General features: G+C 42.5%; 1 protein-coding gene across 2 annotated transcripts in view; it reads right to left on the bottom strand.

Moving 5' to 3' along the window:
* ppp2r3a (protein phosphatase 2, regulatory subunit B'', alpha) overlaps window positions 1-8,913 on the bottom strand; it is a 92,272-nt gene extending 83,359 nt beyond the window's left edge. Inside the window, exon 1 of one of the 2 annotated variants that reach the window (XM_084120501.1) lies at window positions 8,752-8,913. The gene's annotated coding sequence lies outside the window, so the exon portion shown is untranslated. Of the gene's footprint in view, window positions 1-8,747 lie in introns of both variants that reach the window. The other variant, XM_084120499.1, reaches the window with a different exon arrangement.
* Window positions 8,914-19,892: the final 10,979 nt, after the last annotated feature.

The following is a 19,892-nucleotide window of genomic DNA, read 5'->3' on the forward strand; positions in this document are numbered from 1 at the left end:
CTTTCCCCACAGACATTCCACCCAAAGGAATGTGGTAAGCACCTATGGCCGCCACATAAACCTTTAAGGTGGACGGGGTCAGACCTGCAGTGAACCGCTCTTGCAGGAACTCCAGCACTGTACCAACTGGGCAGTTAACTGGGTCCAACCGACGGTCACTACACCAAGAAGTGAATACTCTCCACTTCAGGGCATAAAGTTTCCTCGTGGAGGGAGCTCTGGACTGTAGAATGGTCTCAACAACCTCAGTTGAGAGACCTGACTCTATGAGCTGGGCCCCCTCAGAGGCCAAGCCCACAGGTTCCACAGTTCTGGGCGGGGGTGAAATATTGAGCCCCCTGCTTGGGACAGAAGGTCCCCCCTGACAGGAAGCTCCAGAGGATGCCCGTCGAGGAGGGACACAAGATCGGGAAACCATACTCTGCCCGGCCTGCGCGGGGCTATAAGAAGCAGGCAAACCCGGTCCCTGCGAACTCTCTCCAGAACTCCCGGGAGCAGAGCAACTGGGGGAAAGGCGTACAGACGTAGCCTCGGCCACGCCTGTACCATAGCATCCAGTCCCAGAGGAGCTGGATGCGTGAGGGAGAACCAAAGTGGACAGTGAGACGTCTCTCGAGACGCAAACAGATCCACTTGAGCTTGGCCAAACTCCCTCCATATCAGCTCCACCACCTCGGGGTGGAGCCTCCATTCCCCGGGCCTCGGCCCCTGTCTCGACAGAGTGTCTGCTCCTATATTCTGGACCCCGGGGATGTAAGCTGCCCTGAGTGACAGTAACTTCCCCTGGGACCACAAGAGGATATGGCGTGCCAAGTTGGATAACGGGCGCGAGCGCAAACCCCCTTGGTGGTTGATATAGGCGACTACCGACGTGTTGTCCGTGTGTACTAACACATGGTGCCCCCTGAGATCTGTGATAAAGCTCCTCAGAGCCCGGAAGACAGCTAACATCTCTAGGCGATTGATATGCCAGGAACGATGATGGTCTTCCCACAGACCTTGAGATGAGCGACCCTCCAGGATCGCTCCCCAACCCGTGAGGGAAGCATCCGTCGTTAGCAGTTTGCGACGACAAGGAGCTCCCAACACTGGGCCCTGGGACAGGAACCAAGGTTTCTTCCACATAACCAGGGCACGTAAGCATCGCCGCGTGACCTTGATTGTGCGAAATGGGTTGCCCCTCGGGGAAAACCCCCTGGTCCTGAGCCACCACTGCAGGGGCCTCATGTGCAGTAGTCCAAAAGGTATCACGTTGGAAGCTGCTGCCATGAGACCCAACAGTCTCTGGAACTGTTTGACAGTGAGTAGCTGGCCTAGCTTTACACTTTTCACAGCTGCAAGGATGGATTCTATACGTGGCGGTGACAGGCGCGCCTGCATCGACACAGAATCCCAAACCACGCCTAAGAAAGTGGTCCTCTGTAGTGGAGAAAGCACACTCTTCTTGGTGTTCAACCGTAACCCCAACTCTTTCATGTGGGCGAGAACGACATCTCGATGTCGAACCGCCAACTGATGTGACTGAGCTAAAATCAACCAATCGTCGATGTAGTTCATTATGCGAATGCCCTGGAGGCGCAGAGGCGCCAGAGCTGCATCCACGCATTTCGTGAAAGTGCGGGGTGATAAAGCTAGGCCGAATGGAAGAACTCGATATTGGTATGCTTTGCCCCCGAAAGCAAACCTCAGGAACTTCCAGTGACATGGACGGATGGAAATGTGGAAATATGCGTCCTTGAGATCTATCGTGACAAACCAGTCCTCGGACCTGATCTGTGGCACGATCTGTCTCAATGTTAACATTTTGAACTTGAGCTGCATGACTGACTCGTTCAGAACTCGAGATCTAAAATGGGACGCAATCCCCCGTCCTTCTTTGGAACTATGAAGTACCGGCTGTAAAACCCGGTTTCCCTGCTGGAGGGAGGTACATATTCTATGGCCCCTTTCTCTAACAGAGTGTTTACTTCCTGTTCCATAACCAGAACCTGCTCGGGGCCCACCACTGTGGGCAGGACCCCCATAAACCGAGGTGGGCATTTCTTGAATTGTATCTGATACCCTTTTTCTACGGTCTGCAGGACCCAACGAGAAAGATTTGACAGTAGCTTCCACGCTGTCAAAGATTCTACTAGAGGTACCAGCCTCTCGAGACTGGTTTCTGGATTTTGTTGTTGCTGAGTAGTCGGTTCGTCGCCCTGTAACGGCGCACCGGCAGGGAACGACTGAACAGACTGCTCTAACACCCTCCTCAGAGGGGGCGGGCATCCCGAGGCCACTACGTTTCCGGGTGGTCCTTGAGATATGTGCTCACCGGAGACCGCTGCGCCCTGTAACACCGGAGGCGGCAGGGTTAGCAGAACGGTCCCCTGAGGGTACCGAAGAGAGACGGGCAACGTAAAAAGAGGTGTTAACCGCTCTGCTTCGGGGGGGACTACCCTCATTCGTCCTGAGCCCACGGACATCAGGACTTTTTCCCAGCAGCCTTCTTGGCGGTAATAACGGTCCGCAGATCCGTTTTACCCCTCGAAGACTGCTGGGTTTGAGAGCGCCCTCCGTGTCCCCGTGATTTTTGTGGGGGAGCACGAGAGGACACACTCTGTTTTTGAGTGGCACGATATTCAGCGCTCTTTTTAGAGGAGTGAGGCTGCTCCCGCTCAGCAGCCTCAACGAAAGAACGGCGGGGGAGAATTTTCTGAAGTGCAGCTGTCTGTTTTGCAGCTTCTTGTGACTTAGCTACAGCACTGTTTACAGCATCACCAAATAACCCAACAGTGGAGACCGGAGCATCTAAGAGGACATGTTTCTCTTTATCTTTTATGTCGCTTAGATTGAGCCACAGATGCCTCTCAGTGGCCACCAGGGCTGCCATAGACCGCCCGATTGATATAGCGGTCTCCTTGGTGGCCCTGAGAGACAGATCTGTGGCTCTGCGCAGTTCGGCTACTGTGTCAGGGCCAATTCCCCCGCCCTCCTCTAAATCACCCAGTAATTCGGCCTGATATGCCTGCATAAGGGACATCGTATGCAGACACGCTGCAGCTTGACCAGCGGCTGCATACGATTTATGAACCAGGGCAGAAGTAAACTTAACTGGCTTAGAGGGAAGTGTAGAAGCCTTCAGGGAAGATGCCGTTGCTGGAGAAAGATAGCTCGTAAGCGTCTCCTCCACCTTCGGCATCTCCCCATAACCATAATCTTTATATTTATAAATGGAAGAGTAGTGAGATGTTTGTGGTGTGTATACTCTGTAAGACATGGGTTTCCCCCACGATCTCGACACCTCGGTGTGGAGATCAGGGAAAAACGGAAGGCTTCTGCGCTGAGGCTGTGTACGAGATGGCAGGAAGCGTTCGTCGAGCTTACTTTTCGAACGAACGTCCTGCCTATCTTCTGGCCACTCAATAGATAATCGCTCAACGGCTCTTGTAACCACGTCGAGCAATTCTTCAAACGCATGAGACTGAGGTGGCGAATCCTCAGACTCAGCGGCAACACTAACAACGTCCAACTCCTCAGAGCTGGACAATTGCAGTGTTGGTGCCTCCATCGGGGGGGAAGAAACCGCAACGCGTGCTTCCACACCCTGATGAGAGGCACTGGATCTGTCAGAAGGAGGCTGAGATAAGGCAGAGCCCGTCTCAACATCCACTGACAGATCCATTTGCGAACCCCAGGTCTGAGATCGACGCCGAGCCTCAGCAGCGGCGGGACCCGAGCCCTGGGGAACGTAATCCTGACTAAATCGAGCCAGGCGGGATCGGAGCGTACGCAATGGAAGCGCGTCGCAATGCACACAGTCACCACCCTCGAGTGCTGACTGGGCATGCTCCTCTCCCAAACAAACAACACAAAGAGTGTGTGTGTCACCTCCCGTTAAATAACGCGGGCAGGGATGAACACACACTCTAAACTGCTGATTGCTCGCCATACTGAATATATATGTAATATAGACAGACAACACCAAATAACAAGGACAGATTTCAACACAGAGCGCGACTGAAGACTCAGAAAGCTTTCGTTTTCTGTTTCAGGCCGGCTTTTATAGCTTCCTGGTACGTGACGTCACCCGCCTCTGACGTTCCGCCACACCATTGGACTGATTTTACATGTGCTTCAAGACGTCATCACGCAAAGCGTTCCCCATAGCGTCATTCTCGACGCAACGCGAGTTCCCTTGAAAGGGAACTCAATGACATATTCTGAAGTTTTCTCTTCTTCAACACAACTCATTGCGCAGTCTCTGCTCCATATATCTTCATCCAGACGGCACAGAAAACACGACGGCAGAGTAGGCAAACCCAGCATGCGATGTTCATCACGCCGCTGAATAATATCTAGTACATCCGTAAAAAAATATTTTGAATTTAATGTGAGAAATAGAAGGTCGTCCGGGTACTTTTTACCTACTGTTTATATGAATACTGTGCACATACTGTTCTGTTTTTCACCTGCTATATAGTATGAAAGTATGCCATTTACTTTACACAGCCTTAGATTTATTTTTTGCTCAGCTTGCCTCAGTGCTTCAGTGATCTTACTGAAAGATACATGCAATGTTGCCTTAAAATTTATTTTAAAAAAAGTTATTTTAGGAGGCCTGCTTTTGGCACAGCTTCAGCGTCAGGTGTGCTTCCATTATGCCTTGGTTTTGCAGCGAAGCTAAAATAATTAGATATGTCAGCAACTTACTAAACCAGCCAAAATGTTCCCAAGAGAAAGGAGCTTAGCTTTGTACTGATTTGTACATAACAGTAATCAAGCTAGTAATCTAGACCGACTGTCATTAGTCATAAAATTCTGCAGCACCAAATAGATGTCTATCATTCACCAGCTCAGATTATATCTATTACAGTTCATGAAAGCCTTCCCTCAGTATGACAGACTCACCTCCTCATTAGCTGTATTTAAACCTGAGGCACGTGCTTTTGCATTTCAGGTTCTTCACGCCTCATGAGCATCCTGAATTACCTCAAAAGGATCATCTGAATCACAGGAAAACCGCTCTCCGCTTATAGATGTTGACTGTGTTAGAACAGATAGGCAGTTACTATGGCAATGCCGGAGTTTTAAGATAAGTTGCAGAGAGCAGTTTTCAGATTTTTCCCTCACCTGCAATTTGAATGCCTACAGTGAAACTCTGCACTCACACTTTCCAAACCACTTCTGATTGAATAGATAAGGCCTGATATGAGTTATGAGCGGGAGTTTCCACATCCTGCAAAAGCAACTGAGGAATCCTCGCGTGCCAAAAATCTTAAGTGAGTACATTCTAAATAAAAAATGGCCATAAATAATTAATAGATCATATTGTTGTAACACAGCTTGAGACTAATACCATTGCAAGAGTGCAGGCCCCCCCAAAAAACACTAAATGGAATGTGAAATGTTGTTTACTTTTGTATTCTGTGGTTACTATCACTGGTATCACACAACGTGTGTAATACATGATTCATTGACGATCACACTGAACTGTGCATTTTCTCAAGCAGGCCTTTCAGCCTCCCTTGCAGAGGCCGAAATGATGGAAAAAATCCAATCTAAACACGCTGCCCTCTGACCAACCAGTACACAAACTTAACCAGCATTTTTCTCTCTACTGCATGGCGCCACATGCATCTGTGAAAAGTCTATAAAGAACTGTGGGAAAAGGACCTTGACCCTCCGAAATACTCCTTTTACACCAGGGAATACATTTCCCAAATCCCCATCTGCCACATTCTACCTACATTCCACCCTACGAATTGCCAAATCTGAACAGAAACTGCAATAATGTTAGAGCTTTTCTAAGATCTGTTGTTATGGTTTCTGAAAGATTTTGATCATAACCCCACAATTCCACCGGGCATCACCAGAAAGCTGTCACATCTTATTCCGCACAGCTCAGATCTCCAATAGCAGCGAGTTCGAGCCGTTAGTTTTATTCAGGGCACAGACAGCAGTGTTTTGTCTGTGCTGTATGGAAATAACAGCAAAAGGAGCAGGGCCTCACACAGCTAGAGCTTTTTTGCATCTAAATTGAACTATATTCAGAATCAGGAGCCTTCTTGGGAAGCCGTCCCCCGAAGGAACACTTGTTTTCTGAATAATATTTCTAATGGCTGTGGCATGGAAAATCTTGCGCTCTGAATGGAAGTAAACACGTGAAGGGGGCAAATGTAGAGTCTTGAAAGAGACTTGACTACTTGCCTGAGGGTTTTCTTAATGCAGCACTTGAGATTGTGGCCAGTATCGACATAAACCTTCCAGAGGTGATCCATTTTAATCAGCAAAGACAACGCACATTTAATGAGGGGTTTATGCTGAGAGAAGCTCACAGAAGGCACAAACCTGACACGGTGTCTTTCACTGACGCAAACATGCTGCTTACCAAACCATTTTGGTTTATAAACACAAGCTGTGTTGTAATCCTAACATGTCATTATAGATGTCATGCTCAGAATGGAGTGGGTATGTGGTGGTTTAAGAGAGCGTTTAGATAAAATAACGAATGAGCAATACATGTCACCTGTTAACGCTGGAAAAATAACAAACAATGCATCTAAATATTATCTCATCCAAATATTGCTATTGTTTGGAGAAGCAAAAATGAAAAAGTTCATCTACCAACCATCAAAAACACACATGCAATCACCGTCCAATTATTTTGTTCACTGTTGTTTCTTTGATACTCTCTTTATGTGGTAAGAGTGAACAGACTATGGCCCCGCTGCTGGAAAAAGCTGTTGTTAAGTTTGAGGGGTTCATGAGATGATCAGTGCTGTCTGCTCGTCCTGAGGATCTTCCAGGTGTGGCCCTCCATGAAAGTCACTCAAGTCCAGCTGTCATTTCATGTCCTACATGATGGGAAAACCATTTACATCTACAGCATGCAAGTGTATAGTAGAGCTCTCCTTCAGTGACTGTTTACTTCCATGGCACACTGTGACCAAAGCTGTTGACATACAAAACAACCTTAATAGATCTAACAGTCCTGACCTCCCTCTACTTAAAAGATGTTATCTAATTTGAGCTCTTAAAGTGCATTCATGCGAGTAGAAATAGACTGTACGGCCCTGTAAATGTTTCTAAAAATTACGAGGCTTTGCTTTACTAAAAACAAGAATGAGAGGAAGTGGATTGACTATGCAAGCAACATAATTGCATGCCTTGAAAATTGCTATGTTCAAGCCTTTGTGAGTGTGTGCAATTCCGCATGCATGCACTGCAAAAGACCACTGACTAACATATCTATAACCTATATATAACATACATATATATATATATATATATATATATATATATATATATATATATACACACACATACATGCATACATACACACACACACACACTGCTTCACATTGTATTTGTCTAAATACGAGCAGCCTTGTGGACAGACCTCTGTGCAAGACGCAAGACCACACACATGTACTGTAGGAGGTGCCCAAAAAAGCCTCATTGTAGGGGTCAGTGGTTCAGCTGTGGCCTTCATGTGGAGTTTAATGAGCCTCAGTCAATAGCGAACAGAGGCGGGATGGGGTACAATGGGAAGAGCAGCAAACCACAGCTGACCAAAACCTCACCAATGCACATCACAGTGGCTCATTGGCAGCCAACCAGGCCCGTGCAGTCTCGGAGCGGCTGGATGTGTGGAGACTGAGGAATCGAATCAGGTGCCAAAATGACTTCACTCTCGCGATGTCAGTAAGGAAGCATATTTTCTGCATATTGTGCCGCTGAATAACTCAGTCTTGTGAGTGAGGAAAAAATATTGTGTTAGGACAACAGGCTGTGATTGACCCAGGACGATCAATTCCGGCACTTAGGAAGTGATTAATGCAAGCTGTGATCCAGAGCTATTTTGGGCTAATTAGAGAGGAAACGATCCTGAGACTGCCCAGCCGTCTCAGTATCTGTCAAGTTATCAGGCTAGTGACAAAGAACAGAGCATAGCTCAAGGTTGCACTCAAGCAGGACAGGCATGCATTTAGTGCAGGCGGGATGCCCAATTACACCCACAGCAGAGAGACCCCACCGGGATATTTATAAAGACAGCATGACAGAGATCTGATCTTTCCAAGATGCACAGGACATAAGCACTGTGCCAGTTCCTACTGCTCAAGAACGAGTTAAACAGCACCTCAGACAAACTAAGCATTTAAGTCTGAACAGTCTGACAGCAAAAACAAAAGCTTACCCACCTAGCAACAGCAAACTATTATGTGCAAAAAATTATGTGTTCAATTGTATTCAATTTATGTAGCGTGGGGAAGGAAGGAATGCAACATATTCAGCTCACAGTTCTGCATCTTCTAACTCGAAGAAATGCAACAAGGAGGAGAAATATTCGCTCTTTCTGGTAAATTATTAACACATTAGTTAAGTGAAAGTGACAGACATTACATAAGACTAAAGTGAACCTGCAAACAAGTAATTGAATGTGTCTGTTGAATACAAACAAAAGCAGGCGTGTACAGCAGTCAGTTTACAGCGCGCGTGAGTTTGATACACAGCCGATGCGGTAAAATCACTACACGATCACAACACATGAAACTCAAAACACTATGCGATATCATCTTAAAAACAACCTACCGTGACTTTCCTCAACGCCCAACTTCGATAATAAAGTCTATTTGAACTTCAGTCCTTCCCTTGAAGTCACGGAAACATTTTATTTGACAACCACGCATTCTGTAGCCTAACTTCTACTTAAATGCACAGGATAAGTATCGGGAGCGGTAAGCACTCGATATATCAACAAACACCTACCGTTTCGCTCCGGGTTAAGGCTTGTCATCTGAGATTTTAGGACAGTCCGATATCCAAAGAGATAGTTTCATGACCAAGCGTGTCAACACACGGTTTTGTGGAGTACAGCGTTCCGCCTTGCCGTTCAGACTCTGCGTGCTGACAGCAGCCAGTGCAGAATGAGCAGAGCTACAGCGCGCGCGGACAGGGCAGTTCCTCGCAGACACACTGGGGCGGGAATATATAAACGGTGACACTATAAACGCTTACCAAAAACAGGTTACCTAGGACGCAGATAGGACGCTACACCGACAGAAGAACGATGAATAGAACGATAGCTATTATTATAATATTTTGAAGAAAGAACCTGACAGAATAAAAAAAAAAAAAACTACCCCTTTTTCAAGGTTTCACAGATGTGTGCTTACACCATTATAGGCCTATAGCCTATTTATGAAAATATATCAGTCAAGTCAAAGTAATAGGCCTATAGTTATACTACACTGAACAAAATTATAAACGCAACACTTTTGTTTTTGCCCCCATTTTTCATGAGCTGAACTCAAAGATCTAAGACTTTTTCTATGTACACAAAAGGCCTATTTCTCTCAAATATTGTTCACAAATCTGTCTAAATCTGTGTTAGTGAGCACTTCTCCTTTGCCGAGATAATCCATCCACCTCACAGGTGTGGCATATCAAGATGCTGATTAGACAGTATGATTATTGCACAGGTGTGCCTTAAGGCTGATTTATAGTTCTGCGTCGGACCTACGTCGGAGCCTCTACGCTGTAGGCAACGCGTTGGTTTTCATTTATACTTCTGCGTCGTTGTCCGCGTTGACGCGCGCAGAGGGAGCATGTGAAACCCGAGGGAGTGGTCCTAGCAGACCAATCACAGCACTTACGTCCGCGTAGAGTTGACGCGTTGTTACATTTTTGGAGAGGTGCACGTCAGGGTACGCCGAAGGGTACGCGCGCTACACACAGCTACGACGTAGCTACGGCGTGAGTTCGACGCAGAAGTATAAATTGGGCTTTAGGCTGGACACAATAAAATGCAACTCTAAAATGTGCAGTTTTACTGTATTGGGGGGGTCCGGGGTCCAGTTCAGCTCATGAAAAATAGGGGCAAAAACAAAAGTGTTGCGTTTATAATTTTGTTCAGTGTATATTAGGTTATGTCAATAGTGTACTATTTTCTGTCTGACTGTAGTGACAGAGATGGAGGTAAATGTCAGTTTGAAATAGCTTAGTCAATTCATTATAGGCATAAATGCTAATTTATCAATATTGCTAATACATATTTGATAAAACACTTTTTTACTTTTCAGATTTCAAATGTAATCAAATTAAATAATTGTTAAATTATCTGAATACATAATGCACTGTGTTATAACATGCCCCGTTTGCAGAATACAGGGGAGATTACTTGCTTGTTCTGAATAGATTTCCTCAGTGCACTTAAATTCTGCATTTTGAAAATAATTCAAACAGATGGCTGAAGAGCAAGAAGTAATGCAATATGTACATTTATTGTAAAGCTTATTCAGTATTTAAATGTGGCAATATATTTAAAAATGCATGTTAACATTAAGTTACAATTGAAAAGGAATTTGACACACTGTGTGGGAATCTTTTGATTACTTGACCTTTGCAGGGGGCTTTGGGTGCTCGAGCCCCTGCCCTTTTTCAAAATTAATCAAAAGTGCCCTTCTCAAACAAATATCAATGATAATATCGTGGTCAATAAAACAAAATGCATTTGATTATAATTAACATGACAATGTGTACAAAACTAAAGTAGCCTAAATTCACGTTTATTTTTACGTTTCTGTCAATCTGAGGTGTCGTTGCCACAACGCGTTGCTATAGGTTGCGTCACTTGCGTCAAGTTGTGTGTGTCTTGCTTCGGACGAGGGTCTTAAACTCCGGAGTAGTCAGTGTGGACGGCAGGCGTAACCGTTGCAAAAGTTAGGTGTTTTAAAATGAAAATGAACTAGTGTAAACGTATTCCACAGTCTGCTCGGGAACCGATGCTCTCGAGCCAAATATAGTTATTTCAGTGAGTATGGCTCGACGGCAGAAAGGAATAAACCAAACAAATTTTAAAGTTTTTTTTTTTTTTTTCAATAATAAAAGGTAGTGACAAAATCCACATATAATATATTTTAAAATATTACATAATTCATTGAAGCCTGTCATGTATAATACACCGACCAATCATTATCTGGCACAACAAGTTCAAATTTCATTGGACAATGTGAAGTGGAGCGGTAATTTTCCAGTCGTTTGAAAATTTGGACAGACGAATTTACATTTATGAAGCGATCTGAATCGGCGCCGTTTAAACAATGGATGCTACAAAGAAAGCACTGCACAAAACCTGCACCAAAAGTCGCATTAATGGTAAGTAGTATTAAAGTCACTTTTTATTTAGTCTATCTATGTATATTGATACATCGTTTACCATTTGATCAAACTATCACAGTTGGTTAAATGAAGTCCAGGCGCCACCTACAGGCCTATTGTGAAATGTAGGCGGACAACAACACGCGAAATGGTGACGTGAAAGGACTTTTACATTTTTGATAATTATGCAGCAATAGTATAATAGTACAGTAGCCTACTACTGGTCAAAATTTTGGACACATTACTATTTTTATGTTTTTTTAAAAAAAAAAACAAGTATCTTATGCGCATCAAGCCTGCATTTATTTGATCAAAAATACAGAAAAATATTATTACAATTTAAAATAATGGTTTTCTATTTTAATATACTTTAAAAATATAATTTATTTCTGTGGTGCAAAGCTGGATTTTCAACACACATAACTCCAGTCTTCAGTGTCACATGATTTTTCAAGAAATCATTCTAATATGCTGATTTATTATCAATGTTAGAAACATTTTTATTATTTTTCAGGATTCACTGATGAATAAAAAGTAAAAAAAGAACAGTATTTAATTAAAATAGAAATTCTTTTATAGAATTAAAAATAGAAAGTATTTACTGTCACTTTTGATCAATTTAGCACATCCTTGCTGAATAAAAATAGTTAATTTGAGCCTTGATGAGCATAAAGGGCTTCTTTCAAAAACATTAAAATAGTGTCCAAACTTTTGGCCGGTTCTTATATATATATATATATATATATATATATATACAGTACTGTGCAAAAGTAAAAAGTTTCTTCAAGCATCTTGGAGACGTTCCCGCAGTGCTTCTGGATTTAGTCGGTCTTAGTTTTTTCTGTTTCTTCATGTAATCACAGACGGACTCGATGATGGTGAGATCAGATCATACCGGCTGTTGTCAGACTCCTTGTGCATACACAAATCTCACTGGATTATTACAATTACTGGCAAAAAGAATGTTTGGAAATGTAAACTGATATTAACTACTGACACACTACACAGCAAGAGATATATATATGCCCCTTTTTTACATTTGAGCCCTGAGGAACTCTCTGCACGTCCCTGGACCTTTGTGTCAGAGGAGATGTTGGTGTGATGAACACATGTAGGAGAAAGTATTTATGAGGATTCACATATCTTAAAAGACTAATGCCCATTCCCAGTAACTCATTCTGTATGTGGCACAAATAAGTTGCATGAAATTGAAGGAACCTCTCAGAAGTGTTTTACATTCACATTGTTGTCTATTTGGGATCTATAGCATTTCATATCCTACTGACGGATTCCAGCTCTAGATTGAAAAGATACAGATAAATATAGAGTTATATATTTACAGTTGTTTCTGTGCAGAGGTAAGAAATAATTGCTAAATATGTCACTGCCATGCCATGACCAATCATTCTGCATGTAAAAGATATTATAGGGTTTGCCTGTCAAACTCAAACCATCACAAACTCTTTGACCGCTTGCCGTAAATTCTTTGACTGTTTTCCCATAAAGTATGAATTCAGTCTATTGAAGAGGATCTATGCTCAGCCTGCTGCTTAGCTGTGAAGTTTTAATGAAACACGTTTGATTAAACCACTTTACTAATGAGGAAGACACACTTATGCAACTACACTGGTTATCTCTGTGTCCCCTGGCTGTCTTTTCTCGTCTCTCCAGACAGATGACAAAGAGCATTCAGTATACAGGCACCTGACAAGGTGAGCAGGTCTATTTAAAGCTAATGGGCCTGTTAAGTTCAGCTGCATGAGTCTGCTTTGCCTTCAGGCATCAGTTACCGGAGAAGACATTTGTGAATAGAGGAGAGCATGGGGGGTTCTGGTTCCAGTCATGCCTGAAATTCTATGGTCCATGGTCTTGATGAAGGTAGAGACCCCTCATCTCTCAGCACCTCTACCCTTCTCAGTCTTCAACTGTCACATATAGTCACTACCAGCCGAATTTCTCACCCCAGGCCCACACTAACCTAAAAGCTACCTCCAAGCAAGAGCTTCTCCATACAGCTTCACTACACGTCATAGTCTAAGTAAATGTGGCAATGTCATGACCCTCAGAGACAGCTAGACAGGGACTCATTTGTCTTAAGGGATGATTGGGGCAGGAATCCAGTGTGTCTATTTCGGAAACACTCGGATGAACAACGATACATCTCAAAAACAGGTCACCGCAAAGAGATTAGCTTTTAAAGTCCCAAGCTTTCTAAAGTCTTTCAGACAAGTGCTGTCATATAGAGATGCAACTTAGAAGATAAAGAAAAGAATCAATAGGAGAAAATGCATTTTGAAGTGTAATTTGTGAAAATACATCTGAAAACTGCAATGTTTTATGACTCCAGCGAAAGGATAAAAAACATATGAATTGTGTATTCATCCCCTCTTCCTTTTTGGTGTATAACAGAATTAGCACAATCTTTAGCCAGTAAAGTGCATATATAATTGTTGCTGTATGCTATATTTCAAAGCTTGTTAAACAGCACTGTCTGACTCCCAAATAGATTACGTTGCACAGTCTGTTCCTGAGGAAAGCCATTTCTAAACGCAATATACTGATTCTTATGTATATTTTCTTGGCTCTTTCTACATATAACTAGCAAACAAATTCCTAAAAGGTATTCTAACTTCTTGAACCCCAACCAAAAATACATTAGGTTTCCTGCTATATGTCAAACCACAGACACAATGTTTAGCCATTTAAGAATTGAGTCCAGTGCATACTCCTGGATTTGATTGCTTACACTGCTGTGCCAATATGTACAAGTCAATGTTTCATCAAGATTTGATATATTACATTATATATTCAGAAAATATTCCCCAAGACAGACTTTCGATAATAAAATAACATTCATACAAATCATACTTGGCGTTCCTCTGAAATAAATCAGATACATTTAGAATGATTGTAATATATATCAGACTACAAAAACAAGTCATAGATTTCCCTTGAATCCATATGGCAAGCAAATGAAATAACAGAATGTTTAAAGAAAAGCTGAGCTCATTGGAAAAGGTTTCTTCTCAGTATGAAAGCAGAAAGTCGAGCCACAAGGTCAGCCCCTCACCCAAAATCAACATTTGCAGCAGGGGACTTGAGAATCCTGGAGCCTTTTGACTCAAATGACACATATAAGACATTTTGCATTGCATTTGTTTGTTTAGCAGGTGCTTTTATCTAAATGAGAATAACACAAGCAGGAGCATTTTTTTGTCCAGAAAAGCACTTTTTTTTTAGATTGCATTGAATTTCTTCAGGTGAAGTTAGGAGTTATTTCCACCACTGATTTTAATTATGAAATAGCACGAATGGACGCTGTAACGTGTAAGCAGGGGCGAGACAGAGTGAGAATCCAAATGTGAGCACAAGTTTATTTGAAAAAACACAAACAGAGATAATCCATCCCAGTGACAAGAGTACAATCCACAAATTGAAACAACTTGGAACATGCATTCAGGAACAACAGCCGACAAACTGAAGCACAGAGGTTAAAATAAACAGGTTAACAAGGGGCTGATGAGGGACAGGTGTTGGTGATTTGATGTCATGGGAACTAATGAGGGCAACTATGGCGACAAACAAGGCACAAGGTAAAACAGGAACCAAACACAGGAAACGAACACAGAAACAATAGGAACTGAGAATACACTTCAACATAAAAGTCCTTACAAAACACAAGACACAGCATTTATGTGGTGTGGTACTCACACCGGCTGAAAACCTGCATGGATTTATTTGTCCTCTATACAAATGTATGCCCACTGTATTTGTTTTCCTGAGACTGTCCTTCTGTCCTAGATCTGCTCACTGAATTACTCTGGCCCCACAGCTGACTTTAGTCACAGCTGTCTCTGTGCTCTGCGTCTACAGTCAGCCTACAGCTGGAACGGAACATCAACAAAGGGAGGGGAATATATATCAGAATTGGCCGGGCCACAGAGAGGAGCAAAACCACCATCAGGACTCAATTAAATCCCAGAGGGGCCGGTGGGAAAGAGAGTGGAGAAAGACAGAGGAGTCAGCTGCTGAGACGGAAAGGAAGTAAAGAGCTCTTTCACTCAGGAAGAGGACTAAATGTCAAGAATCTGGTGCGCTGCCCGTTCTTCATTGTTCACTATGGGAGATGGTCAAAGTCAGGCCACTGGGCTGCTGTTGCCTACTGGCAACCGAAACACAGTACTCATTGTGTTTCCATGTCAGGGGTCAGCACTGAGGCATGAAGGCCTCCACATCAGAGAGCTGGACCCCAGCCATGAAAGATGACCCCGCTGCTCTGCCTCAAAGCTATACGAGTAAAATGTGCTGTGATCCACACAGAAGGACTCTAATGAACATGAGCTTTCTTCTCATGGCCTGTTAATGAGCACAGATTTGTGGTTACTCTTACGCTCCTAGTCAATTGTGTAAAACAGAACTTCTCTGGTCACTAGAAGCCAGGTTAGGGAGGATTTTAAATTCATGCCCTGAAGAAGCACAATTATGGCAGTTGTTATGATTGTTCCAGTCTATCAAGTGTAAATAATGAATGAAAACAACCAAAGAAGATAAGGTGAGCTGGTGCAGTGGAATGGCAAGGCAGTGGGGTGCCAAGAGAAAATGCTGCTTGTTTAGACTAGGTTTATAGTTGTCAGAAAGCATGTTATAATTAGTGTTTACTGTAAGTGTTGCCAAACTCTCCAGAGCCTGAGCAAACTTCACACTCAGAATGACAGCTTTACATGTGGCATTCACCCCATGCTCACACAGCAGTGAACATTATAAATGCATGGATTTTATTAGACCCAGTGAAAATCTTGTAGAGTCTCTTCTAGGTAATGCAGACACCTTATCTTAATGAAGGGACGTGATACAAGGAGGATGGATGGATGTTGGTTTAACTTAAAGTAAAAGTACCTTGTTGCCTTAAAATTTTGAGGTCATTGAAATTAAAAAATATTATTTTGAATTTGTAAATACGGTACTGAGGCAATTCATAGAAGGTTTATAGTACACCTCATTCTGTCTGAGCCAAGAATAACGGTGACTTAGGCCTGCTGGATACAGAATAACTTATTAAGTGTCTGCTTTAGTTGTCTGCAAGATGACAGCGGCCTGTATTTCCAGATGCTGAGTCCAGAAACTACAGTCCTAATCAAAGACTCTTGATCCAATGCCTTGGTGGCCCTGAAAGCCACAGCCACATTGAGCCCCGGTAGAAAAACCAAAAACTAAGACGCACACAATTTTTTCCATATGAAAATTGCTGTTGAGTGAAGTACCAGTGTTTGATTTTCAGTAGCTCCCTCTTGTATTACCACAGTCTGGCTTTGAATATCATTAATAAAACATTGACATTAATTCATAAATTTTTCCCCCAACCTCTGTCATGACAGTATCAGTGTTATTAAGTTCACTGGAAAGTCTGGGCTCATTGGAGGGTTGCAGTCATGAGGTGGACAGTAGCCTATACTTGCACAGCATGCTTCAGAACTGTCTGCAAATCCCAAGTATAAAAAGCTGATGATCCGAAGTGTTAACATGCAGCTGAAATAGAATGCAATGCTGGACGCGAAATGGCACAGGGTGATGTGTTCGTTCTGTCATGCTGATGCAGATCCACTTTTTGTGTGAAAGACTTAGCTTAGCTGAGCACAGACATTCTTTCTATGGCTACAGTTTTCATTATTTGACCTTTTCAAAATGACATTTATGTAATACGTAATTTCTCTGGCATTTTGAGAACTATATACAGAATCGTGAACTGAAAATAACAATCATATCTCAAAATATAAGGGTCCTATAATAATATGTTTAAAAATAGCATCAACAACTAAAGCACATATCAACACTAGCTGTCTACACTCTGTCAGTTTCACACCTTTGCCTGGTTTGACTGATGGCTTTTCTGCGTAAGCTTATGAAGTATTTTCTCTTTTTACAAATGAACTGAAAAGGAGCCTTGTTTCAGGAAGTGGGTTATGTGACATCCCAGCATGACTCCTTTTGGTTTACCTAAAATGGCCTCAGGCTGCTATTCTGTTCAGAAACTAATGACCACATTCAAAACTCTTTAAAATACTTCTTTGAAATAAAGTGCACTGCGACCGAACTATAGACTAGAGTGCAAACTCATAAATCTCATGGTTTTGGGCTGCTGCTCTATAGAGCAGGGTTGGCAACTCAGACAATACTTCAGCCAACAAACCTCAAAGGGATCATTTACAACTGATGAATCACATCTCCCTGTATTTCTGTGAGCCATTAAATAAGCTGCAAACTAAATAAATCCCACGAGACAGTCAATAAAGCATGGAAATACCAATACAAAGACAGTTTTCTCAGAGTAAACAGTGACGGCAAGAATGTCAGAAAACATAGAAGACTTTAGCTTGCTATTATCGCTCCTTGGTGTGGATGCTATTGTTCTTGATGTGAATGGGCCTTTTAAGTCCCCATGAAATTAAAATGTAAGTTTTTTGGCTTAAAGTATGAATATGTTAGCCTTAAGGTTGTCTATAAGTTAGTGTGCTCCAAAACAATGACAAAATTCACATTTAGAAGATATAAGATATATGTTCAAAACTTACAGTCTCTCACTTCCGCCAATATGGATCAACGATTTTGATGACATCACTGCACTTTAATCAAATGCTCTCTAGAATCTGAAGTGTCCCGCCCCCTACATTATAAATGGACGCTGAAGCTGCTGCTGAAATCAATCACTTGTTCACACAATTACTATTTTCTATATGGTGAATGGCACATACTGCACTATATATCTGGCCGGAGCTGTGATATAAACAAAACGCTATTGGCTATTCAAAAAAAAAGGGGGAGGAGCTGCTTGTTTCAAGGTACTTCAGTGGGCCTTAGACTTTTGTAGCTACTAATACCAATAATAACGTATTACATATACTGTATGTAAGAAAAGATACAATTTTTTTTTTTTTCTTAATTAAAATCTTAATCTTTTATCTAATCTTTTATTTTTTGCACATTTAGTTTTGTCAACTTGTGTGCAATGACTGATAAACTTCCAGTGAAGCTATTTCATTTGAGGCACCTTTTGGACTGTGTATATTTAAAGTCAATCAAGTCAAGTCAAACAAAATCTAATTCTGCCTAAAGCAGCAAAACACAAGAGAATCGTGTTCAGTTCGTGTCAGTTCAGTGTTGATTCAATTCTGTTCAATGTGTTCATCAGTTATGAAATGAGTTCTATTCGGTTCTATTCGACAAAAGTGTCGTTATTCAGCAAATGTCAGTTCAGTGTTGATTCAATTGAATTTAATACCAATGTCGATGTTGCAAACTTATGAAACAAAGTTAAATCAGCTATAAAGCAGCTATGTGGAAGACAGTAGTGTCCTCATCTAGCTCAATTCAGTTCAAGTTTTGTTCTCATCCAATACTGTCAGTGCAGTCAAATCGATAGTATTAAGTGTCTTTTAAACATTCCATTAAAAACATGCAGGAAATCCTAAAGAAAGTGAGATATAAAGCAAACAAGAGAGAATGACCATGGGCTAAGAAAAAGCAGAAGCAATAAAAGGGAAAGCGAGATGGTGAAATCTAGCAGCGCTAACGGTTGTCAGCTGAAGGAAGGGTGCGACGTTCTCTCGGCTGTTGATGAATGTCTGCAGTGATGTGTGTGAGGCTCTGAGCCAGGCTGCTTCTTGCTCCAGCACCCATAAATACTGTGCAGGCTGCCTGTTCTGTCCTCAGCCACCACCAGCGTCACCATTCTGCCTAGAAAACACAGCATATGACTACACTCTTCCCTCTCCTTGCATCACTCCTCTCCCCTCCAGAAGAGTGAGGCCCTGGTACAATGGAATTATTGTCATGTATGTCTCACAGGAGGTTCAAAGTGAGGGCTAGTGATGCTATTATGATCCTAGGGGCAAACTGGAAATGAGGTGTCTTAAGGGATCACAGTACCTGACTTTTGAAGCATCAACAGTGGGGAACAAGCCATCACCGCTCCCGGCTGGTGGTCCATTTCTCTAACAATCTCTGTCTGATTTTTATCAGCCCACACTATCATTACCATCAGCTTTCACTATCACTGTCCTCTCCCTCTAATATCACTCTTATCTCTCGACTCTATCGCTCTGATCCCGCATTGGAGATAACAACAATAGCAGAGAAAGAACTGCTCCAATCCTGTCAGAACCTGCGACAGCCGTTCATTTATACACAACACGACTGTCAAGATGTTTCTAATAGCGATAACAGGCACATCATTCTAATGCAAATCAGTTGCTATGTGCCGTTCGTGAAATGTCTAACCCCATATAGTTCATTTTTGAATGGAGCGTTTCATCAATATGTCATGTTCAACATGAAGACATCAAAAACAGCTTTGAAGTAAAAGATCTTCTCTGTAGTACACTGTATCTTCTTCCATCAGGCCTTTGATTACATGTAGATCTGGAGGGATCTAAGGGCAGCTTGCCGAGGGGAGAGTCGGTGTGGAATTTGCAGGAATCTGATCTGGATGACTATATAAGCGTACCTTCACTTCCATGAAACAATCCTTTGTGCGCAACTCTTCCAACTGTGGCACCGCATGGCACAGGCCCAAGTGCAAGGGAGGGCATTGTGTACCCTCCTTATGTCCTGTCACTCAACCCTCCCTGACTTTGACAAACCAGACTTTTATGTCAGAAATTAGATGTTTTAACAACCTAGCTTACTAACTTACATGAAAAGTCTAATACAAGTCCCATTAACTTCAAAGAAATAAAAATGAACACTGTAATTAA

This window comes from Abramis brama (assembly GCF_963993115.1).
Source record: "Abramis brama genome assembly, chromosome: 7".
NCBI classification, from domain to species: domain Eukaryota; kingdom Metazoa; phylum Chordata; class Actinopteri; order Cypriniformes; family Leuciscidae; genus Abramis; species Abramis brama.